Source organism: Balaenoptera physalus (genome assembly GCF_965194825.1).
Source record: "Balaenoptera physalus genome assembly, chromosome: 19".
Taxonomy (NCBI): Eukaryota; Metazoa; Chordata; class Mammalia; order Artiodactyla; family Balaenopteridae; genus Balaenoptera; species Balaenoptera physalus.
The window spans coordinates 58,689,816-58,716,793 of record NC_138900.1 but is presented as its reverse complement, the minus strand read 5'-3'; the positions used below and the strand labels follow the sequence as shown (position 1 = coordinate 58,716,793).

General features: G+C 45.6%; 1 protein-coding gene and 2 long non-coding RNA genes across 5 annotated transcripts in view; 2 read left to right on the top strand and 1 right to left on the bottom strand.

Moving 5' to 3' along the window:
* Positions 1-26,978, bottom strand: part of WWOX (WW domain containing oxidoreductase) — a 969,100-nt gene that overhangs the window by 618,059 nt on the left and 324,063 nt on the right. The gene's annotated exons all lie outside the window — the stretch shown is intronic.
* The window catches only part of LOC309649365, a 634,437-nt gene that overhangs the window by 300,018 nt on the left and 307,441 nt on the right, over positions 1-26,978 (top strand). The window lies entirely within an intron of this gene.
* Positions 25,222-26,978, top strand: part of LOC309649357 — a 28,084-nt gene continuing 26,327 nt past the window's right edge. The window contains exon 1 of the long non-coding RNA XR_014257053.1: positions 25,222-26,837. This is a non-coding gene — a long non-coding RNA (uncharacterized lncRNA). The remainder of the gene's footprint in view (positions 26,838-26,978) is intronic.

The following is a 26,978-nucleotide window of genomic DNA, read 5'->3' as shown; positions in this document are numbered from 1 at the left end:
CCCGAGATACGGCCAGGCCTGGAATGAGGCACTGGCTAACGAGACTGCCCAGAAGCTAGCTGCCCAGGTTGGGAGCGAGCAGAAAGCCTCAGTTTTTGGTGCAGCCCCTCAGCCCCGAGAGGCAGGTCCCTGAGATTCCAGGGCTCTGAAACCCCGGACAAGCTGGGTATCCGGTGTTGGCCGAGGCCCTCTGGCTTCCAGGGCCAAATCCGTGGCCTAGCCCAGAAAAAAAGTAAGATGATTTTCCTGGAGAAACAGATTCGCTTTATTTGCTTTGGTCTCTTCCAGCTCATGAGTGACCTGAGTGCCACTGAGAGGGCCCCAGGGGACCCTGACTTTATTCTAGAAACTAGGCTAGTTAAATAAGGCATTGTCAAGCCAGAAGCTGCCTCGGACTCTTGGCAAGTGTGTTGACTCAGTATGAAATAATATAAACAGAAAAGAACAATATTCCCTGTTTTCTCACTCCAGGCATTTTCGAGGCTGGGAATCGGTATTCATTTGCAATGGGCCAAGAGCTTGCAAAAATAAGTTCTGTGTATTTAAAAGATGTTTAGATTTGAAGTTCTGAAGCGTGGGGGGCTGCCAGGTGTGAAGGTTCCAAATGGTACCTATTGTGCTCTGGGGACTCAGAAAAGCTCAAGGAGAGCCCTGCGTGGAGAGAAGGGATTGTGTAAAATACACCCTTTGTCTCCTTTCAGGCCCAAACACACACACATAAGCATATACAAAAACACATACATTTATACATTCTTCTTCTGGGGGCCCTGCAACTCTTCCTAGTCATTATTCACGTTAATTAATGTGTGTTTGGTTTCTAAACTGGTCGGCTTAGGAACTCGAGATGTTCTAGAAAGTAAATAATCCAGCTGTGCCTACCACAGAGGGCCCCAGGCATGAACCTGCAGACCCTCCGACGTGGGGTGGCTCGCGGTGGGGGAGAATTCAGAGTCCGGGCCAAGCCTGCAAGCCCCTGACAAGCCTCACTTTTGCTGTTTGGAACCTAGAATTAATTCTTCTATCCTCCCGGATTCACAGAGATGCTTTGAGCAAGAACCGAGTCATGTTTCATCAGTTTTGGGTGCAGAAGGAAGAAAAAAAGATAGTATTACTAAAACCCCATCACCACTCTTTCCCACTTCGGGGTCCCAGCCAGTCCTTTGAGCATTTATGAAACAGCAAAGCAACACGGCACTTTCCATGCCGGATGAGCCCGGGAAGAAAACTGTGACGAGAAATTCTGAGAAATACTTGAAATTTTGTACAGAGATGCTTAAAAACCCACAATGGATAAATGCATTCCAAGAGGACAACCGCCTTGCTGATAAACACTGGTTCAGAAAATAATTCATTTACATTTGTGAATCTTAGAGAGTACCTTTCTCAAAGGATTTTCTTTAAGAAAGACAATCTTCTTGAATTCACTGTTCTTCAACTTTACCCCCCCCCCCCTTCGGGGATATTTGACTCTCTTCACTTGCCAAAGAGCTGTTTCCTGATACATCCTAGAGAATATATGAGTTCATTTTTCCACAGATGCATTTCTATACACCTGGTATTTCAGTTATTTATTAACCATGCCTAGTTTTGTGGTTTCTAGCTTTATATCTTTAAAGTCATTAAAACTTAATAGGAGAATTAATCATAAAAGAAATCTATCAAACACAGTTGCCAAGCACTTTTTTTTCCCCCTGACTGACATCTTTAAAATGTATTTCAATGTTATTTATTTCATCACGCACAGGGAATAAGAAAAAAAAAAAAAAAACTTGCAGCTTCCAAGTTCAGAGAAAGCATAAAAATGTGATTTACTATTTATTGTACAGTTAGGCACATGCATATTATATATTGCATGTTAATCTTCAACTGCTAAGTTTAGCAAATTTGACAACACTAACCGTTTGCTAGTGAGGAAAAAGAATCAACATCTGTTCTCTTCCAGATATGAGTCCTTCTTGGGAGGAATCAGAAATACGCCCAGGCCTCCTCTTTTCTGGGTAAACTGATAGAATGCAGGCTGTTTAAATGGACAGTCAAACCACAATGCCCCCTGGTGGTGAGATAATGCATAAACATTTGTTAGTGTGTCTGCACGTTGTGAATATTTGCAAGAGAAACTTAATTTTTAATGATGTGGAAAGTTTTAGTTTTAAAAAGGCAAATGCAAAAAAGCATGGCACATTGATGGTGTTTAAGTGGTGTTTAAGTGGAAAAACTTTACTGTTAGCTAAATTAGAGGCATATGTAATTTAAACCATCTTGATCGAAGTGTTTATTTTTTATTTTATTTTTTACAATAAGGGATTATATTTTAATCCACACTAAAGACTTGGAGTATGGGGGGGGGGGATCAGAATTGCAGTTTATGTAGTTTTTAAACTAAATTTACAAGAGTGCAACTGTCAGCAGATACTCACAGGTAGAACTATGGGTCTGTTAGCTTACTGTTACCACAGTTAAAATGGAATGAGAGCAGATTCCAGATTTTACCACGGGACGGAAGCCTCTGTCTTCCCATCATGCTCTCAGCATGCACCTCCGATAAGCAGCTTACAGGGAATTTCCTCGGGTCAGACATAAATAGTGATTCTCAGGTTCCCTTAATCCAGACAGACATTGCTTGTGAGTTAGGCCTCATCAATCTCAAAACAGTCAGCAACACATGAAAGACGAGGCTGTGAGAAGGCGCAAGTACATTTAGTGGGAACGTGTGAGACGTGGACACATGAATCACACAGACGATACTGACGTCTTGTAGGAATCAAGGAACACGGCCCCTTCCTTTCTCAGAAACCAGCTCGTCTGCTATCTCTGGAAGTGGGAGTTGCGGGGGGGAGGAAGATGGGGGTTTATGGTGGGGAGAGGAGTAATTGGGACTGTTTTCCTTCTTCTGCCGAGAAGCTGAGCCATTCACAGTTCCAGGTCACACAGCAGGTACAGAGTGAGAGGCCCCCAGGTACCCTGGCCCCTGGTCCCGAGCTGCCCACTTTGCTAATAATGACTTGTTTCTGATGCAAAGCATTTCGAGACACTTCCCTGATGGCTGAGGTGATACTGCCAAGACATGCCATAGAAGGATGTTGCAATGAAAATATAATCCACGCTAAAACCTGTACGTGGATGTTCATAGCAGCATTATTCATAAGAGCCAGAAACTGGAAACAGTGCGAATGTTCAACTGATGAATGGATCCATGAAATGTGGTATATCCACACAATGGAATATTATGCCATCTTAAAAAGAAACAAAGTAGTGATATATGCTACAACACAGATGAGCCTTGAAAACATTATGCTAAGTCAAAGAAGCCAGACACAAAAGACTACAGATTACATAACTCCATTTATAGGAAATGTCAATGGCAAATCCATTGAGACAGGAAGCAGATTAGTGGTTGCCTAGGGCTGGGAGAAGGGGCAGTTGGGGTAATGGCTAAGGAGTGTGGATCTCCTTGGGCTAATAAAAATGTTCTAAAATTGATGGTGGTGATGGATACACAATTCTGTGAATATACCAAGAAACACTGAATTGTACACTTTAAATGGATGACTTGTACAGTTGGTGCCTTATGTGTGAATAAAGGCTTTTTTTTTTTCTTTTTTTAAAGGATATTGGAGGGCTAAGGACAGGCAGACCCTGTACAGTTCCAATGGACCTAAAAGTGACCCAGGGAGAAGGAAAACAAGGAAACGGTAACAGCCTCCAGGGAAGCACACTACAACCCTGGGTCGAGCTGAAAGCCCAATCGCATTTCTTCAAAGGGGATCTGACCCAGCTCCACGCCCCCAGAAACCTTCCACCTAAAACTCCAGGAGGACACATTATCTCTCTCTCCAGATCCCGACATCTAAGGACGGAGCGCCCTGGGGTTTTCAGCCCTCACTGACACCCTGCAGCCCCGTCCAGTAAAAGCCGTCATCCTCCCCCACGAGAGATCTGGATTCAATTAGTCTGCAGCATCACTGTTTTTCACGAATTTCCCAGGCGATCCCAGCGCACAGCCGAAGCGAAGGACCACTGTTTGGGAGACAGCCAGCTAAAAAGCTGGAGCACAGTGAGAAGGGAAGCTGGGAGAAATGGGAGCCAGCATTCCATTTTGCATGAAGCCTCTACTTTTGATTTCTTCCCGTCTCCCAAGTTTGTATCAAAAACACTGTGCGTGGCTACAGCAGGCGGGCCGTGGTCATCCTGGGCCCTCCTGTCCGACGGTTTTTGCCAATAATGCCGAAAATGTTTACACAAACACAGATACCCGAACTGACTTGTCTGCTTTTTTACAATAGGCAGGCACTCTTCCAAGAATGGTTTCATTATACAAAAAAAAAAAAAAAAAAAAAAAAATCCCTGCAGAGGGGGAAGGCGCTTATGTTCCAAGTTCAGACTTCTGTGGGTATTGACTAAGAACGCCAACTGCTGGCACCTGGCCGACCCTCTGTCCTGCCCGCCATTCTTCACTGTTGAACGTTTGAGGATAAAAGCCTCCCCCCTCCCGCTCCACGCCAGCAGGGCTGCGTGTATTTCCCTGGCTGGGTTTTAATCCAAGCCAAGCATCAGCGAACCTGAGTGTGGTACCTGCACCACTCACTGCCCAGAGAGGGAAACACACGGGCTCTGAATCCTCTCTTTGGGAACTTCTTTGAGCCAGAAAATACCGACTCCTCGCAGGCCCGGTGCAGGCGTGGTTATACACGTTCTCTCTGGGTCTGTACTTATCGATGACAATTCTGGAAAACGTTGCCTGAATAATTCATGCTAGGAAAAAAAGCTCTGGAATTAAATGACATGACTGGAGCTTCCAGCACAAACATCCACGTGTTCCCAAAAAAAGCCAGTCCAGCTGGAAGGCGGCTGGGAAATAAATAGGAGGATACCCAAAAGGAGCTCCCCATTCTGTAAACAGTCGTGAGGTGCCCACCCACCCCCATCACACAAATGCTCAGGTGTCTCGGCCAGGAGCTCTGACAGCATGTGCCGGGCACATCTTGCCGGGGTTTTACTCGATGTGGTGAATGGTACCCACTCAGCGAGAAACGTGTGGTATGTTTAAAAAAAAAAAAAAAAAAAAAAAAAAGACAGATGGAGAAAGAAAGGAATGAAAGAAGGAGAGGAGAGAGGGAGAAAGAAGTGTAAGAATCGTGGCTATGTTCGGTGCACAGTGAAACTGAACGGCCATGGGGATGATTCAATTTAATCTTGGCAACCGGGATGGAGATTGAACACCCAGGGTAAATGCCAAGCAATCCATACAGTTTTTTTTAAAGGCCCATCTTCTCCCCGCTGCACACGTACTCACACACACAATTAGTATTGCACTGACTGTAAGCAGCAGCTCACCCAGGCTGGCAAAACCCTCCACTGGAAAACTGCAAGGGCACCACACACCAAAACCCTCAACAGGCACTTACAAACCATTCTTGCCTGCTCTTCTGTTTGTGTGTTTTTTTGCTTGTTTTTTTTCTCCTTGCGTTAAATCAAAATTTCAACCCACTTTCTCCCCATCTGCCTCTCTTACCTCCTTCTTAAAAGACTCAAAGCAGTGAGGTCTCAAAATAGTAAGGATTTGGTACCACTTAATCCTAGGCAGCCAAAAGCAGGAATGGCTGTTTATAGCATGGAAAGATGAAACGTGAGGGAAGAGCCCAGCCCCGTGGCATGAAATTCAAGTTCTGAACATCCAGAGAAAATGGCACCTACATTGCCTTGACCTTATTCTTTTCCCGAGCCCATTCCATGGATATAGTTTACCCTGGCTGCTGTCAAATCCTGTGCTGGATACGGGGCTAGAGATAAACAAATAAAACCCAGTCCTCATTCGTGAAGAGGCCAGGCCTGGTGGGGAAGAGAATGAAGGCAGCAAGCAGTTGCTACACAGTACGAGCAATGGTCTAAGAGGAGGTGGGGAGAAGCTCTGAGCGGCAATGCGGGGAGCCTTCCATAACCCAGCACGTGGACCCAAAGACAGCTGCTGAGCAACCCGAGGTCTCTGCCGGTCGCCGAAGGACAGGAAATCCCCACGAGTCCCACCTGGTCCTTTACGAGGTTTAACCACGGTGAAAAGCAGAGATGTGGAACAGGGGCCAAGAGAAATACAAATAGAAGGGGCTGGTAGACAGCCAGGGGTTCCCCACGGGCCGGTCAGAGAGACGGTGCAGTGTCCGCGCTGCCCCCCCTGCAGGAGCAAGGCCAGGTGGAAAGGAACATCTTGTTGCCTCCCCCAAGCGAGGCCATTACGATGAAGCCGGGGCCCTGAGTCTCACCCCCATGCTGGATGCCGTGAACTGATCAGAGACGAGAACTCACCATTTTTCATATGGAAGGAAAGGGGCCCAGATGGTTTTTACACTTAGTAAAATTCAGTTTTAATCAAACTCGGTTAATTATTGACTCAGCGAGGATGAAACTAGAATAAAATCATTTTTGCCTTAAGCCAAACTATTAAGAAGCCTCATATAGTTAATAGACTAAAAGTCCTCAGAATTATTCCTTTTGCCTCCGTGATATTCAACCTTAACTCAACCATTACTGCACTTATCTCTCAATGACAATGAAGGAGAGACAACTGAAGACTTCGAATTTGTATTTAAGAAAAAAAGAATCCCGAATCATCCTATCAAACACTGCCATGCTCTTTCACTGAATCAATAAGACAACATAATGTCCCCTCTGAATTTTTCTTATCATGGAAAGCTCCCGATTTCTTGCATGCCACCAATTTCCCTTGAAGCCCAATGTATGCAGCCTTTCCTCTGTCTCTGAATCATTCACACTCCCAGCAATACCATTATACGTGGGTCGTGATTCTCAGTAGGAAGACATGTTTTTGGGGTTTTTTTTGTTTTTTTTTTAACGTTTTTATTGGAGTATAACTGCTTTACAATGGTGTGTTGGTTTCTGCTTTATAACGAAGTCAATCAGTTATACATATACAGGAAGAGTTTTTATTTTATCATAAACTTTGTGAGCAGGGCATGTGAAGTTTGGAAAAATGGTCCCTCCCGCTAACCTTGCCCTGAGGTGGGCAGAGACGTGCCTCCCCAACCCCCAGTCCTATAAGCTCTGAAAGGACTAGAGTGAGCCCCACCAATGATGGGGTGAAATTTACAAAGCAACACGAACAAACCTCAGAGGACGGGATAGGAAGTCTAACAAAGTTCCTGCTATTGCCTTTATGTTGATGACCTTGGCGATTTCCTAAAAATAACATATTCCCTTAAGACGTGTTTTCCCCAAGTCTCAGTACTTCCAGTATATAATTAGTCTACCTTTTAATTTTTTTTTTCTTTTTTGAGATATAGCAGCACAGCCTCTGATGAAAAATAGTCAAGGGTGACACCTCCGGACCCAGCCACCGCCCCTGCAATGCAGTGCCAAGTGTCCACACCATGAGGACTCTGTAATCATGAAGGCTGCTTGGATTCAATCAAATTAGTACATTAAATATGTAATAAGGTTTTGGTGGAGGGCATTACACACACACTATGTCTGCTCACAAACCAATTATCCTAATGCCCATTCACTATTTCAATAATTATTGTCATTGGTATAGCCCCCAAACAGACCCATAGCTTAAAATTATTTGGCCTCATGAACATAAAGCATACAAACTGAGAACCCACTGCCTTAGCCTCAGATCTCTCCTGATGGCCAGGAGTCACAGTAAGATGTTAACCAGTGGAGGATTCCAGCTTCAGTTATTAGCAAACTGCCAGACTCCTCATAGATGTGCTTGATTCAGAGGTAAATAAGCTCCTCCACTTACCTCAGGTTCTTATATTCAGGTGGTGTAAAAAATTATAATTAAAAACAAATCTTGGTAAAACAAGAAGATACCACTACGCTTTCATCAGAATGACAACAATCCAGGACACTGGCAACACCAAATGCTGGCAGGGCTGTGGAGCCACAGGAACCCTTGTTCACGGCTGGGGCGAACGCAGAATGGGGCAGCCCGGCTCAGACAGTCTTGACACTTTCTTACAAAACTAAACGTCCTCTTAGCACATAATCCAGCCATTGTGCTCTTCCGTGTTTATACAAATCAGTTGAAAACTTATGTCCAGACAAAAACCTACACGGGGATGTTTACAGCAATCTTATTCTTCATTGCCCAAACGTGAAAGGAACCAAAATGTCCTTTGGTAGGTGAGTGGATGAATAAGCTGGGGCACATCCAGACAATGGAATACGATTCAGCGCTAAAAAGAAATGAGCTATGAAGCCATGAAAAAGACCTGGAGGACCCTTACATGCCTATTTCTAAGCGAAAGAAGCCCATGGGAAAAGGCTTCTAACTATAGTTGTATGATTCCAACTATATGACATTCTGGAAAAGGCAAAACTGTGGATCCAGTCAAAAGCTCAGCGGTTGCCAGAGGTGAGAGGTGAGGGAGGGACGCACAGGTGGAGCGCAGAGGATTCTTAGGGCACTGAAACTATCCTGTGCAGTATTATAGTGGTGGATACGTGTCCTCGCACATTGGTCCAAATGCATGGAACGCACAACACCGAGAGTGAACCCTAATGTAAACTATGGCCTTCGGGTGACAACGATGTGTCACTGTAGGTTCATCGATTGTAACAAATGGACCCCTCGGTTGGTAGGGGTGCGCACAGGGAGGGAGACTGTGCAAATGTGAGGGCAGGAAGTATACGGGAAATCTCTGTACCTCCCACTCGATCTTGTCGTGGCCTGAAAACAGCTCTAAAAGAATGAAGTCTAAAACAAATGTAAAGATCTTGGAAAGGAACAAATTCTGAATGATACTGAAAGAAAACCTGCTAGCGGTGCAAAAGGTGGGTCTTCTGTGTGGACCCATACGGTTATGGAATCGTTTGGTCCAGTTTCCCCGTGTGCATGTACCTTCACCCCCGACCCCCCACCCTGACCCCCTGCAGCTCCAGGCCTGAGTAGAAACGTATCTATCAGAGGGTTACCAGTTATTTTACGCCGAGGCCAAAGGCGTACACAGAGAGTTTCGGGCCTCAGCATCTGATACCCCCGTAGCTCCCAGGAGAAACATTCCTGACCATGCCTCCTTCCAGAGTTTGCCACTGACATCATTCTTGGCAAAAGATAACTTCCTTGATTTCTGAGTGTTTCATGCTCCTTCTGGAAGGTTTGACAGAGGCTGACGAGAGAGAACAGATGAGTGATGGCATGTGTCTTCGGCAGCGACCTCTCTCCTTCCGTGCAGATGGCCTGGGGAAACGTGTCACAGGGAGGCTGGAGTGACCTGTCCACGTCTCGAGCCCTGGCCCTCAACGAGCCTCCCACCCCCCAGGCTGCAGCAATCACAAACTCATAACAACAAAGCTAATACGGTGGCCTTACATAGTGAGTTGTCAGCGATACGGTCCAAACGGGCCTCTGTTAGAAGCAGACCAGCAGCTTCGGGGTGTGCAAAGCAAGTCGTTACCTTCCATGACCACATGCACAAAAGCAAGCGGAACGGAGCAGCCCATTTACCAGCACACACCCAGGGACATGCAACGGTCCTGGAGCGGCACAGACACCTCTCACAGTGGCTGAGTTAGCTGAACAGACCCACAGGACGTGGGTTCCTCCCTTAAATTCCACCTTCGGGTCATCATGGACACGGAATTCTCCCCTCGGACTACATTCCACGAGGACATCTTCTCCATTTGTTTACAGCTTTAAGAAGGCAGAACACCAGCGATGACTGCAAACATGTGCTTGACTTTTTTAAGCCACAGGGAGATGAAGAATGAATGGGGGGAGGCAGGGCTCCTCCCTTCGGAGGAGAGAGATGCCGCTTCAAGCTCACAGAAGGCGTGACAAGGACGGGGGACAAGCCTGGGGACCAGGGAAGCGGAAGAAAACCAGAGGGGGCTGCGGGACAAGGGCGGCCAGTGAAGCGAAGTAACACCAGGTGGAAAAATAGTCCAAAAGAGGGATGAGCTCTACTTGGACCAAAATTCCAAGAGCAAAAATGAAAACCAGATTCAGGCACCCAGTCAAGTGTTCAGAAGACTTCATGGTGTTCCATCTAAAATTTTCCTGTCTTTGATGGAGCTGGCGTTTGAACCAACATGTATGGGTTCATCACAATCCTACAACATAAGGATCACAGATAATCCTCTAAAAATAACCATAAAAAATCATAAATCTTGAAAAAAGAACTAATGACTTAAATCTGAAAAATTCCAAACTTATACTGTTTTGTTTTAACATTTTCAGAACTCAGTTTTCTTACTTATAAGAATGGACACGTAATACTGTGTGATCAGTATGTCGTAGGGAAATGAGATGAATTAATAATTAGAATAATAACCAGAAACATGTACTCAATAAATACAAGCTGGTATTGAAATAAACGATATATGTCTTTTAAAAAAATAAAATTTTCCTGTCTTAGGGAATTTCTGATAATTAGAAATAAGTTTACTGATTCTGATTCTTTGATGACATAGTCATCTGAAATTGTAAGAGTAATTCATGGTCATTGAAAAATGAAAAGAAAGAAAATGAAGTCCAGGTTGGTCTAAGGTAAAACATGATTCTTTTCCCATAGCTTCCTACCCAAACCCACCCCCCAGGGGTAATGCCTGATAAACTGTCTGCCACACGTCTTCCTAGATCTTTTCCTATGTGTACACAGATGCATATTTTAAAAATGATTCTTAATTAAAAACAAGACAAATCAATGAAACATCTCTGCTTTGCAGTATGTCGTGTCTGAGGGCCCTGAGCCCCAGGCTCGGCCACGGAATAAGAGGCCTCCATCCCTAGGATGGTGGCAAATGGGGTGGGGTAAAGCAGCTAGGGAGGAAATTACAAGCCTCTCAGAGGACGGGCCTAAAGCCCTCAGAACCAGCTGTCACCCTGCAATGGACATCAGCCTCTTACTCCACTGACAGGCCTTCCTCCGGCTACAGGATCTGGACTGTAATTCCAGGCAAGGCCATACCGTAAAGATGGGGGGAGGAGCTAATTGACCAAAAGTTCAACGTGCCGACTCAGGGACCGATGGCCGAGCCTTAAATTTCTTTTCCTCCAAAAGCCACTGATGTACAGTCCATTAAGTGGCGACCATGCAGACCCAGGAGATGGGGTGCTTCCCACAAAAGCACACGCGCGAGTCTCCACCAGAGACGCCTGGCCTTTGCATCAGAAAGGTCTTGGGAGTGCGGCCGGACAAGAGGATTTTCAAGAGGCACGGAAGTGATTTTTACTGGTTTTATGTTCTTTTGTGTGTTTGTTGCTTTGTGTTTGTTTCACGTTTGTTTATTGACCTGCCCAAAGTGAAAAAGCAAAGACACCGCCCTGAGATCCAGACCTCCTCTAAGGCTCTGGTTCCCAACTCCGTTACCTTCCTATCATCATAAAAGACTGGAATCCTTGCCCTGCTTAGGAAAGAAGTGTTACCATTAATCGATCCGAATGGAGAGAAATTTTCAGATGATCCCATAACATGCAGTGGGTAAGAACACAGACTTCAGAGGTTCAGACAACTATTTCAGCTGTATGCACCTGGCCTGGTTACTTATCTTCTATGTGTCTCGGTTTTCTCATATCTAAAATGAGGATAAGGGACTTCCCTGGTGGCATGGTGGTTAAGAATTCACCTGCCAATGCAGGGGACATGGGTTCGATCCCTGGTCTGGGAAGATCCCACATGCCACGGAGCAACTAAGCCCGTGAGCCACAACTACTAAGCCCACACTCTACAGCCTGCAAGTCACAGCTACTGAGTCTGTGTGCCTACAGCCCGTGCTCTGCAACAAGAGAAGCCACCGCAGTGAGAAGCCCGTGCACCGCAACGAAGAGTAGCCCCCGCTCACCGCAACTAGAGAAAGCCCGCGTGCAGAAACAAAGACCAAACTCTGCCAAAAATAAATAAATTTTAAAAAAATTTTTAAATGAGGATAAGATTGTGTTGAGGTGTTCGTTTATGTAAAGCACACAGAAAGAGTGCCATGGTTATACATACATATATATACATATAAGTGCACGCCAAGTGCTATATAGGTATTAGCTATATTTATTACGTTGTTCACACTGTTACGTCATCGATCAGGACTTGTAAAGAATGACTCTCTTTAAACACCCTGAAGATATTACAAAATAAACCGCCTGACACTCTAGGGGCCTAGAATGACCGAATGCAATCGCTCCTCTCTGCTGTAAGAGGGACTAACAGAAACACATTAATTACTCACACAAGCAGACGCAGCTTGACGCAACAGCTATGCTCCTGAAACTCTCCGTGCACAAATCAAATCATGTCTCCAGTCAGCTTTGGTCAACTTGCCACTGCAATGGGTCTTGCGAGGAATCCTGTCTGTTCCAGGAAAAGCTTCTAGACCACAACAATGCTAACCACCTGTCCTAATACCCAAATTCTTAATGGAGGACATTTTCTTATGCAGCTCCAGCCTCCCGTTGGAGCATGAGGGTGAGGCCCGAGCAGACAATGGAACTTGGAAACATAGATCATTCCTTTAGGTAACTGGCTCAAAGTTTTCCCAGCCATCTGCCAGGAGGAGGGCCCAGCTGTGACAGCAAAACATCACTGAGATTCCCAAAGGTGTGACTGCCATGCAAGAGGCCAGTTTGTACTCTGCAGGAAGGACTATGAGGCTTTTATCAAAATATCACTTTGTGAGGATGGTAGATAAAGAGTATCTCCCACACCGACCCCAGATGATTAGTCATAGCCACTTGGAGTCGTGGGCCGAGCATGATTCTGATTGATTAGTGATGTCTGGCACGGTTAAAGGACTTGGGAGTAGATGCACGCACGCCGGTACTCACCACTCCCATACTTATGGTGCACAAGTAAACAGTAAAACAGGGATAAAGCTCCTGGTTAATTTGTCAAAAGGCTACAGATTAAGGGAAAACACACATTTGGATATGGTGTTGCACATTCTCTCGGAGCCACTTATTCCCTGAATTATAACTCAAGGTTGTTGCAAATTATTCAGGGCACAGAAGCACCCCAATAAAACTTCCCTTAGCCCAAAATACATATAGAAAATTTCCACACAAACCCAGTCTCCCTTGGGAGGGAAGGGAAACATGGACTCTGTAAATACCTCCCAGTGGCAGGCCCTGGGCTCTCTTTCCAAGGTCAGAGATCATGTCTTGGTCACTGCCAAGGTACCAGACAGATGTAGCAAAGTGTCTGACGTGATACACAATCCATCCAATATGGGTTGGATGTTGAACATGTTTGATTCCAACACAGCGTGTGGTGGGCTTTACACACGATGATAAAAGTGCGGCTATGAAGTCAGAGGAATGGGCTTAACTGCTAAAGGGTCACTGAGGTGGACCCTCCAGTGTACCGTGTCATGGGTGAACCTGCCCACTGGCTAGAGAGAAAACGTAAGTAACTCAGTTTGGAGACACACACAGGTGCGCATGCACACCTTCAGAAGACACGTGTCCTTCGTGATTGTGGGGCTGATAACACAGCCCTCCTTCAATCTCTGCTGGCCTTTGGCTCAAGCCTCCCCCTCACTCCTTATCAGCTGTACACAAATCACTGTCACCTCATGGGACCATCTGCTGTACTCGCTGTGGAAATGCCACCACCTATCTTCTGGCTGTTCATCTAATCGTGACATGAAAGCAGCCAGCCAGGGACCTTCAGGGGAGAATGACAAGTTTCAGAAATCTCGAGAACGACCGCCAAGTGTACCCCACACGTCCTACTCTGCATTCTTACAGGAGTATCCCCCGCTATGCTTGAGACATTTCAGTAGCTGGGAGAAAGCCAGGTGAAGATATTGATCAGCAGCCCCGTGGGCTACAGAATCTCGATGGAGGTAACTGAGGGAGGAGGGGGATGGAAAGGAGGCACAATGGTGGCAGGTGACACTTGGGTCCCCAGAGGCGTCTGTTACCCGCCAACCCCCCCATCCTCAAATGACTGTTTTTCAGAACAGCTTCTTAGGCTCACATTTTCCAGGGGTTTCAAGTTCAGCTCTCATCTTCCAGCTTGCAAATAAAGAAACTTCAGGTGTGAGTCAGCGATTTCCAGTGTGATTGGATTTTTTAATCACTCCCACACACATGCAATGCACCCTCTTATACTTCACCCAAAAACAAGACACTGAATGCCGTTAGATGTTAAATACAGACCAGCAGGAGGGGAGGGAGAGAATTATATCCAACCACTGTTCACCTATTAGGTGCCAGGCCTCGGTTAGAAATGGAATAAAACATGGTCCTTTTCCCCAAGAAGCATGCCATCCAATGGGAACAATGACTGTGTAACTGAACAATCATGATACAGAAGCACCCATGGCATCAAGGGAGGAGGTGACGTTGTCTAGGTGAGTAGAGGTCTGGGAAGGCTTCATGGAAGAGGTGACGCCAAGAGCTGGGTTTTGAAGGATGAAGAGCAGTTTGCTGACAGATTGGTAAGCCCAGGATGGAAGGGGGAGCTTGGGGAGATGGCACAGCTGGAACCGAGGGTTCAGCCCGGTCAGCTCAGTTCAGGTTGGCTGAAGCACGAAGTTGCTCCAGAAGGGGAAGTGGGAGGGAAGGAGGCCAGAGTGGTCAGCCGGGCCAGGTCAGGGGCCCATAAGCCGAGCCAAAGAACTCACAGTGACCCTTCCGCAGGAGCTCATTGCTAGTTATATTTGAGTAGCTCCCCTGCTCATGAGTCCTGTTTTGCAGTAGAGCATTTAAATGGCAACAGGTAAGGTTCTCAGAGCCATTTTGTTCATTAACTGGGCGCTTAGTTTAGAGGAGAGAAGGAGTGGCGCGTTGCATGGCAAGGGAATCCCCACATTGGAAGAGGCACCAAGGGGAAGACAGGAGTGGACTTGGTTTGCTGCAGGATACAGAACGGAGGGCAAGATGGCTGGATGTTCAAGTGGGCGTGCTCTGCAATTGAAAGACGGGCGTTTCAGCGATGAGAGGGACCCGCGTTCCATTTGGCCTCTGCACGAGGCCCAAAGTCCCTGGCTTCCCTATCCTCTGTCCTACGACAAACCAGGAGTCAGAAATCAGTCCAACGCTGGAAACAAATGAGTGTTCCTGCTCTTCTTGGGCAGACCGTAAATCAGTTTACAGGGACTGAGGCAAGGCGCACAGGAGAATGCCACCAATGATGAGGGCCAAAAGGAGTCTCGTGCAATGACAGAAGACAGAGGGAACCACGTAAATACGAGCGCACACACATCAATAACTGATTATGTCACTGTAGAGCAGCTAGTTATACCCGCAAGTTAGTACAATGCCAAATTACTCCTAGGTCAAACAATCTCGAGCCCTTTCAGGATGCTTCTGTTGGTTCATGATGGATGATCAGTCACGGCTCTATACTGTCACCTATTTACCTTGTGTGTCCTTGATTAGGAAAAGTCGAGCAACCCTAAATAAAGGCAAAGACACACCGCAACTACAAAAAAAATTTTTCCCCCAATCTGAACAAATCGTTTAGTGTAAAAATAAACAGAACTGGAAATTGTCTCTAATAAACTAATATTAGTCTCCCCAGAGGGTTAATTATGTCGCTCCGTATTTTAAGAAGAACATAAATTGCCAGTTTCAACAGATGTTCTTTTAAAGGAATTGGTTATCTGGGAAATGATGGGTCTTTGTTAGAGCTTACCCCAGTGGAATATAAACATTGAAATCATCCGACTATCTGCCAGCCCCCCTCCTCCGACAACTGTTACCCACACCAGTGATACACCCTTTCGTTATCAGCAGCTTTACGGACAAGTGTTCCAGCCAGAACCATGGTCTCAGATACCAGACAACCGGCTCTGAGGATTTCCAAACTCCCCTTCGACCACTGCCAAGACCCCAAAATGGCACCTGCCCAACATTACAAGCCCTGGCTTGGATGTTCAGCCCAAGGCCATTTTCATCCCATTCTTTTACCCTGGAGAGCAAAGACTAGGAGATCACAAAGAACCAGAGTTAGAACATTCTGGAAATACAAGGTCTGTCCAAATTCAAAGGTTGACATTCAAATGTGCATAATGCACATTAAACACAAGCATACATACATATGTGAAAACTTCTTCTAAGGAAGGAATGAGAATTTAAGTCTCACTGTGAAAAAATCATTAGAAAGAAAAAAAAAGAGATCATGAATATTCCTATGGTTTTGTCTCAAAAGGCATTTTGTAGACACTGAAAGGTATGTTATCAGGAACACAGAGTGAGAGCTTCAGCCGAGTAAGGAGAGAGAAAGTCCTCCATGTTGGCAGTTAGTTATTCCAAGTTGAACGTGAACCAGGCCTGGGGGTATGGAGAGAATGTGGGATCTTGGTGTTTGACCGACCACTTCACTTGACCTAACATTTCGTTATCACCCTGCTTAGACTCACTTCGAAGACAGGGAAACTGAGGCTGGGGGAGATTAATGACGCCTACGTAAAATTTCACAGAATGTGCCTTCACTATTGATCTGCTGGTAATGAGCATGGAGCCTCGTCTCGGCCAGAACGGTAAGCAGATAACGACTGACCTCCTTCGCTGTTTCTGAAAGGGCCCACTCCTGTAGGATCAGGCACTCTGAGGAGACTGGGCCCTTTCACGTCCTCCAGGCAGGAGGGGACAAGGCAGCCGAGGGCCATTATTTGAGCGGATGACCTCAGTGGCATTAAGATAAGAGGACAGTGAGAGCAGACAGAGCTTACTGAAGGCCTGCTCTGCCTCTGAGCGAAGAAAGACGCTCAGTGGTCATTACTTCATCTGAACACCCCGCAACTCTGCCATGGAGACAGCACTACGTCCGTTTAGCAGGCAAGGAAATTAAGATTCAGAGAGGTGACGTCAACTGCCCCAGGGTCACACAGTCCCTAGGTGGCCCAGAAAGAACATTCCAGTTCTGCCTGACTCACAGCCCACCTCCTTCCACCTCACTTGCTGTCTCAGCTGATGCCTGAAGACCACAGAACACCGACATCGCCCACTGCAGCGGCTCTGAAGGCCCTGGGATCAGCTATCTTAGGGTCCAGGGGCAAGGTGACGCCAGCAGGGGATCGATCTGATGCTCGGAGGCCATAAAGGCAGACCCGGCTGAAAAGTCAGAGAGCCCCATGACTGCAGAGGAAAACTCAGGAAAAGCTCCGTCTCAGCCCTCTTGGGCCTGGAAAAAAAAAAAGGGGGCTCAGGTGTAGCACTGTGCAGGATAAACATGATACACATTCCAGGGGGTGCCCTTCACCTAGACTGGATACAAAGGGCCCCTAGAGGTGAGATGGGCCAAACCTGCTTCACTGATGGGAGGGATCGTGGAACGTCCACAGAGCAATCCTGAAATTCATCCTGCGCTAACTGCTCGGCACTATGTCACCTTAAGGGCCATCGGGATAAAGAACTTCCTCTGAATAAAGAACCATCTCTCACATCCCCTCCATCCCCAGCCAAGGGTGGCGGGAACCTTTCAAGTCGTCCACAAGGCACGCTGCCCAGGCCCCAGTGAGATACCCACCCGCCCTACAGGTAAGAAGCGAGCCTGTGACCAAAGCAAGCAACAGTCAGAGAAAGAAGAAAAGGCCCAGCCCCAGCCACTCTAGAGACCCCGTTTCTGATGCGTTCCTTCCTCAGGAGCCCAGCAGATGTGGGAGAGTGGTCCTTGGGTAGAAATACTGCTCCACTGCCTCCTGGCTAGGTCCCCTGGGCAGAAATTGATCTGGTGACATAAGGATGCCTTCTTCCCAATTCCAGTGTTCTGGGGGACTGGATGTCCCTAGAAGCCACGTAAAGAGAGGGTTAAACACAACGAGAGGATCTCTATTTTTCCTTTCCTGTACTTTTAGGTGGTAAAGAACTGTGGCTCTAGAATGCTGGTTCTCAACCCCGGGGCAATTTTGCCCCTCCAAGGGCATCTAACAGTATTTGGCTACATTTTTTTTTTTATTATCCCCTCTTGGGTACAGGGGTTGCTACTCCATCCAATGGATCTAGGCCAGGAATGCTGCTAAACATCCTATGTCCAACACACACGACGGAGCCTCACAACAAAGAATGATCCAGCACCAAATTCCAACAGCTCCTGGGTTAAGAAACCCCGGACTAGAAGGAATGCCTACAGTAAGTCCAAACAGACAACCAGGGGGCCATGACTTTTGAGTGTTCAAAACCCTCGGCGTATGACGGTCCTGATGATATAATGACACGCAAAAGTGTCACTTCAGTGAGTGACTCACTTCAAAAGTGGGGGCAGATCCTAACAGATCCTAACAGATCTCATTAGTCCGTATTAGTAGATGGGATGCGGGGCTGTGGAAACAATTCCCAGAAGCTCAACTCTGCTGATGCATGTTCTTTTTTTTTCAGTGGTGGCGGAAATAACCAAATCCTTGCTTCAGTCATTCAGGAAAACCTAGCACCTGTCTATATCAACATGCTGGAGATGAAAACAAAACAAAACAAAAAAAAAAACTGAAAAAAAGAGATAAATTATTTATCCAGCATAAATATTAAAGAAAATTGCAAAACAGAGTCTGGTGTCACCATGCTGTTGTTACAGAATCATCTCGTTATAGCTTCTGGCAAAACACTGTTATCCTTAATATCAGCACAACGGAACTGTCTGGGATGTACCAGCCAGGGTACCTGTGTCTGCTTGCTGTCGAGGACACTCGACAGCCAAAGGGGTTATCACGCCCCAGCCAGCCAAAAGGGTCATCACGCCCCAGCAGAAAATTGCGCAGGGATGCCCTGTTAGGAATAAGACTGAATTAGGAATAGACTATGATCTTCATCTGAACACAGGATGCAATTTGAAACTGGCAGTCAATCAAACACACACAGTGGTGCGGCGGCACCCTGGTCTGACCAACTCAAGGGAGCTCAATTTCCGAGAATTGTATGAGCTGGCTGCTGGACACACCCACTGTTCAACATTAAATTATATCAGCTCATGATTAAATAAGCTATAGGGAAAAAAAGACAACAAAGGTAAGAGAGACTCAAAATCTAATACTTCTGAATAATTTTAGTGTGTTTATAATACTAAAATTTTTACTAAAATTTTACTATAATCTTTAGTACGCTAAAAATTTTAGCATATTATCTATGCTCTTGAGGTCATTTGCATGTCTCTTTATATAATGTGTCTGTATAGTGGAAGTATTATATATACATATATGATATAAATATATAATATATATGTAGTTGTAATATATATAAAATGGTATGGGCTTGTACATCCCATTTTTAGCTGAAAATTTTATACTAAATTTACTAAAATTTTCACACGATTTTTAGTATGCTAATAATTTTAGCATATTATCCGTGCTCTCGAGGTCATTTGTGTGTCTGTATTTCCACTGCGTACAGTGGAGATATTACATACATTCGACTTGAAGAAACACCCAGTATTTATCTAGGATACACTGGATTGGCCCAAAAGTTCGTTCAGTCTTAAGTAACAGTAAAAGACATTTTTCATTTTCACGAAGAACTTGATTGAACAATGTATTCACTAACCAAACGAACTTTTGAGCCAACCCAATAAACAGATAATGATAAATATACTTTTAATATATATAGAATGGTATGGGACTGCACATCCCATCCCAACTCCATGTTTCCTGACTGCCTGCTGGCCATGGCGTGAGCATGGATACTGCAATAATCAGGAAACACTACGAATCGGAATCTGTTGCCCTCCCCAAGAGCTGGTAGTTAACCATCCAGCAGCACACCACCCTCCCCAACACACACACAGACACGCAGGCACCACTGGGACTGCAGTGGCAGGCACAAAGGGATTTTGTTTTCGAACAAAACATCTATTGTTTCAAGTTTAGCAAACTCTTTGCGGCAGCTACATGGACTCCTATGTAACCAAGAAGTTTAATAAATCTGTACGATGAAAATTAAACACTGTAAATAATGTATCTGCTGAGGCTTCTTGGCCGGCCCGTTGGGCCTCTGTGGAAAAATGATCCATGCTGACATTCTGAAGAAGGTTGGCAAAACAAGCTCGTGGAGGAACAGCGGAGAAAAGTAGGTTTCCTCTCAATAATGGATGGAGCTGCACGCTGGGGAGAGGGAGCCTCGGGGACGGGGCCCGGCAACCTGCTCTTCTATCTGGAGCCAGCATCCCAGCATCCCAACCAAGGTGCAGCCCCAGATCAGCAGGGCAACTGCTCACCTGTAAGCAGATGTCCTTCCCGCAACGGGCAGCGCGCTTTCAAGGCAGCTGAACAAACACACGCTCCCCCCCCAACCCCGTCACCCCAAAACACAGGGTAGATGAATTTAGCAGGTTGTCAAATGTCTGGGGGGGTTTATGTTGTAGAAAAATGACTTTCCACTTTTCCAGGCGGGGGAAAGGGGGCGATCCCAGAGAGAACGAAGCGGAAAGAGCCTGAGGGTTCCCCGCCCCCAGGAAGACACTTGAATCAGGCACTTCCCAAGGAGGCCAAAATCGCCACGCTGGGCAGGACCCACGCAAAGCCGTCACTTGACATCCGCCACCGGAAAGACTGTTTTAACTGAAACACAGTTTGATTGTAAGTGCGGAGCCGGGGGAGGTGGTGTGTGCGTGGAGACTAGGCGATAGGGAACTCTGTACTTTCTGCTCAGTTTTGCTGTCAGCCTAAAACTGCTCTTAAAAAGAGTTTACTAATGAAAAAAAGTGCACGTAGCCCTCAGAGCCCTGTATGCAACTCAGCTGTTTCCTTTCCGCACGGGAGTCCGCATGGAAGGTCTTTCCACGGTGGCCCCAGGGTGCTTCGTGGGGCAGGCCGGGCTGCCAGGCAGCCTCACCAGGCTGTTGCTTCGCACATCTGCACTGGGTGTGTCGGCCTCACTGGAGGTCAGAGCGGGAGTGTCTTCCCAGGTGCATGAGCTTCATAGTGTGTGTACGCCCTGAAAACCCAGTGGAAAGACCCCCAGGCCTCCCATGAGGTAGCTTTTAGAGAAATGGAGGCAAAGGCATCATCCCTCCCAATTCTCCTCCCTCCACCCACATCCATCTTCCAGAACCGTGATGCCGGGATGGCTTCGGCAAACTCCATCACTTCTTTGAGGCTGACTGAATTTGGTCCACTTCCTAGATTTCATTCCAGCGGGGTGGGGGGGGCAGGGAGAAGAACTATCTATTTTACCTAGGAAATGTAAAAGTAACAATCTGCTCAGTGAGCCCAACCTTTAAAGCCCTGCATCCACTCAACTGTTACATGCAAACACTCCTGCTTTCCACCTCAATAATTATTAAGTTCTAATGTAAAGCCCAATTTCTGCTTAAGTATGCGTGATTATTAGACTACAAGTCAATTGTGGATAACACGCAGATATAAATGCAGCTAATAAGTCTTACTGTAATGATTAATCAATTTATGAATACATTATTTAAACTAATAGCTCAGGTAGGGTATCTTAAACAACTTACAGAGCACATCGACCAATTCAAATACCAGCTGCCAGATCAATAGGAAACTGTAAGTAAACTCTGGGGAATAGGTATACTTGCAAAAAAAAAATCTGTGAACAAAAGGGACATGGATGAAGGAAATCTACAACAATTTCCATTTTTAAGACAAATGTAGAGACCTGTAATATATGCCAAAGCTTAAAGGGAAAGGTTAAAAAAAAAAAAAAAGTGCACTGCTGCAAACTGTGCTCTTTTCCCATCCTATGCAGTAATAATAATTAAGGGCAGGTCATACAAACATATGTTTACACACTTTTGCATACTTTTGCAAATAGACTGTATATTAAAGTTAATTTTGATTCCTAAAAAATGATTCATTGGGTTCATTTCATTGCAAGGTACCACATTATCTATGTATCTATAAATGCCCCTTTAACAGAAAAGAAAAAAGGTGAGATCAGCAATTTTCCTGAAAGGGGGCTCATGTTCCAACTAAGACACCAGGGGACACCTGTCCTGTTACAGCCACAGAGGTCCCCCCACTGTTAACCACAAGGGGGGAGCGGGTGGAGTTGTGAGCCAAGCAAACCCTCAAGTTTTAGCTCTCTCCTTTCCCAGTTTTTTTTTTAATGAAGGCTAATTAATGTGAGTTTAATAAATAAACCAAAAGGACCCTGACTTCCAAAGGTATGATATTTTATCACAGCTTCAAGTGATGCTGCATTTTAAAAATTTAATTAGGATCTTGCGAGATCGGCCACACATTATTGAGTAAGTAACAGCAGCAAAGTGAAGCAGATGAAATATTGGTAAGCGATGCAGCCCACAGTATAAGTATGTGAAGGGGGTCAGAGGTTAATCCCTATTGATTTTCTGAGTCTGCGTACAGCACCGCTGGGAGAGGCCAGTTCTGTTGGCAATCAGCTCCCACAAATACATGATAAATCTTACTGTCCGCCTTCACTGATCAGTGTCACTTACTTCCTTTGCTAAAGACCATTAAGAAACTACTGGAAAAAAAAAAAAAATCTACCCAGATGCGGGCAGAAAGGAAAGCATTTTCAAAGTCTCCCGTGTCAGAGAGTGCTTTTGGAGATGGAGGACTTGCCTGGAAGCAGAGGCACACTTCCGGGGGCTGGCCTCACTCACTGAAGGCGACATGCGTAAACACAGAGTGTTTTTCAAATGACTTCAAGGCCAAATCAAAAATGGTAGAAGGAGCTTTCATACTGGAGTGCATGGAAAAAAAAAAAAATACCAGAATAAAATGAAGGAGGCAAACACAATCACTGACATAGATGAGAGGCATCTCCAACTTGGTGCTGTGAAATTTCGTCCTTGGTGCAACCGTGAAGAGTAACTTTCAGAGCCCCTCGTGACCAGGGGCTCCTTCCAAGATTTTGCACCAAATGTTTTACTCTCTCCTAAAGCCGGCCCCCAGTACGCATAAGCCTCAGCCCTCTCAAACCTGGGTGCCCACCTCCAGTGCACATCCAGAAACATTTGTGAATGACTGTTTCTTTTTCATGCCTTTCTTTCTTTTAATAGATTGTATAATACGTCTCCTGTATGCCTGGCACTCTTGCTAGGCATGAAGAACACATGAATAAGACAGTGCCCTTCCTAGAAAAATGAAACACATGTCCTTCAACATACCATCGACTCACATACAACACAGTCCTGGGAAACAGTCATGGTGCTACTAAGTGCTCTGCCAATGACTGGCTGTGTGACACTCCACCAATTACTTAACCTCTCTGAGCCTCAGTTTCTTCACCATTATAAAGGTGGTGGATAATAACAGTGAGGATAATAATAGTGGTTGGGAGATTAGAAGTCACATGAAAAGCACTTAGCACAAGGCCCAGTAAGCATTCAATTAATGTTGCTTAATTTTTTTTTAAAATTGTGGAGCTATTTGACATTGAGAAAAACAAGTGATCCCTTTCAACTTCTGTTTCTCTAGTGGGGATTATGAAATTACGATCTAAAAAGATACGGAGCCGTCGGATCTACCATTCCATCCAAACACATGTATCATATCCACAACTTCTCAAAGCAGGCCTGACAATAACAAGCAGGTTCTAAGTTGTTATTGTTTAGAAATAGATTTTTTTTTTTAAAAAAAAAAAAGCCCTCAACAAGCACATGAAAGCAAAACCTACCAGAAATCCAGATGTTGGGTAGCTCAGCATTAACTAGGGATACACAGAAAGTTAAGGAATCTTTGGGCAAGGAAGGGTCCCCTTCCTGCACAGAAATCATGCATTTTATTTTAAAAGGCCAGCCCCAGAAAGATGAATAGAAAAGCTTTGCAGAAATGTGCCATTCCGGTACAGTGTTCACAAACACAACTCTCCTGTCATCTCCACAACACACACACACACACACACACACACACACACACACACACACACACACACACACTTCCCCTGCCCTAAGCAAAAGACTTGGCAGGCTTAGAAAAAGTTCTAGAGAGTATGTCCAGAATGTTGGGGAAACATTCTGAATCTCTGCAATGTTTCAGTGCAGCCATGTGCTGCTATCAGGTTATGTTTGAAAAAATTTTACATTAAGGAGCGGACGGTGAGGACAGCCCTTCCACGGTTAATGATAAACAAAGGCACACCCCACACAGTCCCCATCAAAGTTCAGTCTCTGTGCCATGACTCTTTGTTTCAATCAATGGCGTTTTTTTTTTTTCCCCCTTACAAAATACTTTTCATTTCAGGATTTTCAACTCTGCTGAAAGGACGTTCTTCTAGCAGCCAAATGACGATGAACAGGGCAGGATCCCAAATGAACAGTGAAAACCAAGACAGGCAGCAGCCACAGAGTCTTTTTAAAACCTTAGAGGCTCCAGACTATTTTAACTGTGCACCTTTGTTGGTTAGAAAAATGCAGGGCATATACCTGATACATATCTACTTCTTCATTTATAAATTATAAACTTGGATCACTCTTTTAGCTACTATCTCAAGGTGTGGTACAGGATTAGAATGATGCAATTTCACCTCGTTTTGCTAACTTATGATTTCTGCTTTTTAAATGACTTCTAAGATCTGCTCAAATTGTCACCGCGTTTACCCTTGGAACGGAGGAAGGGCTCATATTAGGAGTAACTGAAGTGCCAATGCTGCCATTTCCTTCCTGCTCACTGGTGTTTGTGTTATAAGTATTATGCTCAAATGCTGGTCTCTTTGGCAGAAATCGTTTTAAGCCTTTTGTTCATTTCGTGAGGGATGCTTCAAACCACATAATCTAACATCTCAATCCATTCGACTGGGCACACATGCAAGACTACGGTGCATTTTCCGGGGCTGAAAGGCCACTAGGAGCAGAGGCTGCACAGCGGACCCTCGGCTTGGAGAAATACCCAGCCTCACTCCAGAAAGTCTTGCATATCATACAATGCTCGTGACCATGTGAGGTCTGGAGAGGGCACCCACATCAGTCAGTGCCTCTGTGTAACACTGGGAAAGATCAATGTTTCTTAACCGAGAGTGAACACCACGTAGCAGTTAGGAGTGCGGACCCAGAAGCCAGATGGTGTGTGCTGGAATCCAGCTCCTTGCTCGTCTGGACAATTTGGACAACAACAGTACTACCACGCAGGGCACTGGAAAGGATGATATGCGTAGATTCATGCATCCTCCACACTTGGAGACTTCTGCTCTGGAGCAGTGCTGTCCAATGGCACGCTCTGCTGTGACGGAAATGTTCTGCATCAGCACAACCCAACAGGGGAGCCGCTAACCGCATGTGGCCATCAAGCACTTGACATGAAACTAGGGTGACTGAGCAACTGAATTTTTTATTTTAATTCATTTAAATTTAAAGAGCCACACGTGCCCAGTGGCATTAGTCTGGTGGCCCCCAAAGAATCGTGTGGCCATCCTCAACAATGACGTTCCAGAAGCTTAACTAGTTCTCTGCAAATGAACTGTCCTCTCCAAGATGGAGCTCGATTCTGTAATCCATCAACTTGCCTCAGAGAAGACAAGGCTGCTTAGATGAGCTCAAGCCAGCCTGTTTCTGGGCTCTGAAGCCAAGAGAATCATCCCCTTTAGCCCCTAGGTTCTCTTGTCTCTTAGATGCTCCATTTTCTTTGTCATTGGGTGTACTGTCCTCAGGAAGGGGCAGTGATTGGGGGCACCATTGGGTCAGCATTACTAGAGGCCTCTAATTTGTGCTGGCTGGGCTTCTCCTAGCTCAGCTTGGCTTTTACCCCTGGTATGGGTCTTGAGTATTGGCTCAGGGAACTCTAAATCCTGCCTCTGACCCCTGCCGAAGCTCCCAGGCCAAATACTTACACTGCTTTATTTGTTGCCCTGGCCTCTGTCCTCACCTTGTAAAGGACTGCCCATACTCTACAGATGGACCTCTGTGTCTACTCTCCCTAAGACAATGGCCACACGATTCTTTGGGGGCCACCAGACTAATGCCAAACTATTCTAGAGACTGGGGTGCATCTTATCTCCGTTTTCACTATATAAAGTATCTCCTTTCATGCGATAATGCCACAACGAGACTTCATTCTAAAAACATGTTCTTCACAGTATTCAGTAACATGGTATTTACCACCAATAGTACTAGTTTTATAAATTATAAAGTCCAGATAAACTATAGTCATAAGTAAAAAAAGGTTTTTTTCAACATTATAACGAACATTAGAACCCACGGTTGAGTTAACCCAAGGATGAGTTAGGTCTCTAACCCAAGGTTGAGTTAGATCTCTGTTTCCACTTGTTAAAGTCATTTGCAAATGTCTTTGACTTCCCCTCTAGACAGTGAGATTCTTGAGGGCAATGGCTGATCCAAATTCAAATTCGCACCCATAATGTCTGAAGTACTGCCTGACATACAGTAGGTACGCAGCACATACTGGATGGATGGGTGCGTGGGTTGATGGATGGATGGATGGATGGAGTTCTACAGTGCTGGACTGTTTGCTAATCCAAACTGAGAGAAAGGAAACAATTCCAAAACTCTGCCCCTCTTATCAAGGTATTTTTTCCTTTCTTTTCCAAACACTCTTACCATATGGGAAACAAACAGAGCATTGCTAAACCCTACTTATGTTTTAGGGAGGCTGGATATCCAAGATTGTGACCCCTACAGCCACGGAACGATGCTCCATCGATCCTAACAGACAAGTTCGTGACGTCTATAGAACGACAAAATGAAAGGAAGAAAGAGGCCACGATGGAAACATCAAAACCAAAGGAAATACTGGAAATAAGTTAATGAAATTACATTACATATTTAGCTTACTCAGAAAGGGCTTGTCCAAGGGAAGCAGAGAGGAAAAAAAGAACGGCTAACCACCAGAACCAGCTGTCTAGTTTGAACTGCTAGATTGCTGAGCACGCACCGTACGCATACTCATAGGTACCACAGGAAATTAAGCGCCACTGGAACCGGCGTTAAAACTCTCTCCCGCCAGCTAGTGCAGTGAACCGGCAACTCAACAGCCCCCTTGTGGCCCAGAAGAATTAATGCAGCTTCCCCCAGGTGTGAAGGTTCTTCTTGGGGTGAGGTGGGATATGGGGGGCATGCATGGAGCCCTGTGGGCGGGGGAGAGTGGGGGGCTGGGGGACACTGCTGAACCACATGTAAAGGTGATAGATGTGGCCCTGTTTCCTGGATGGAGGG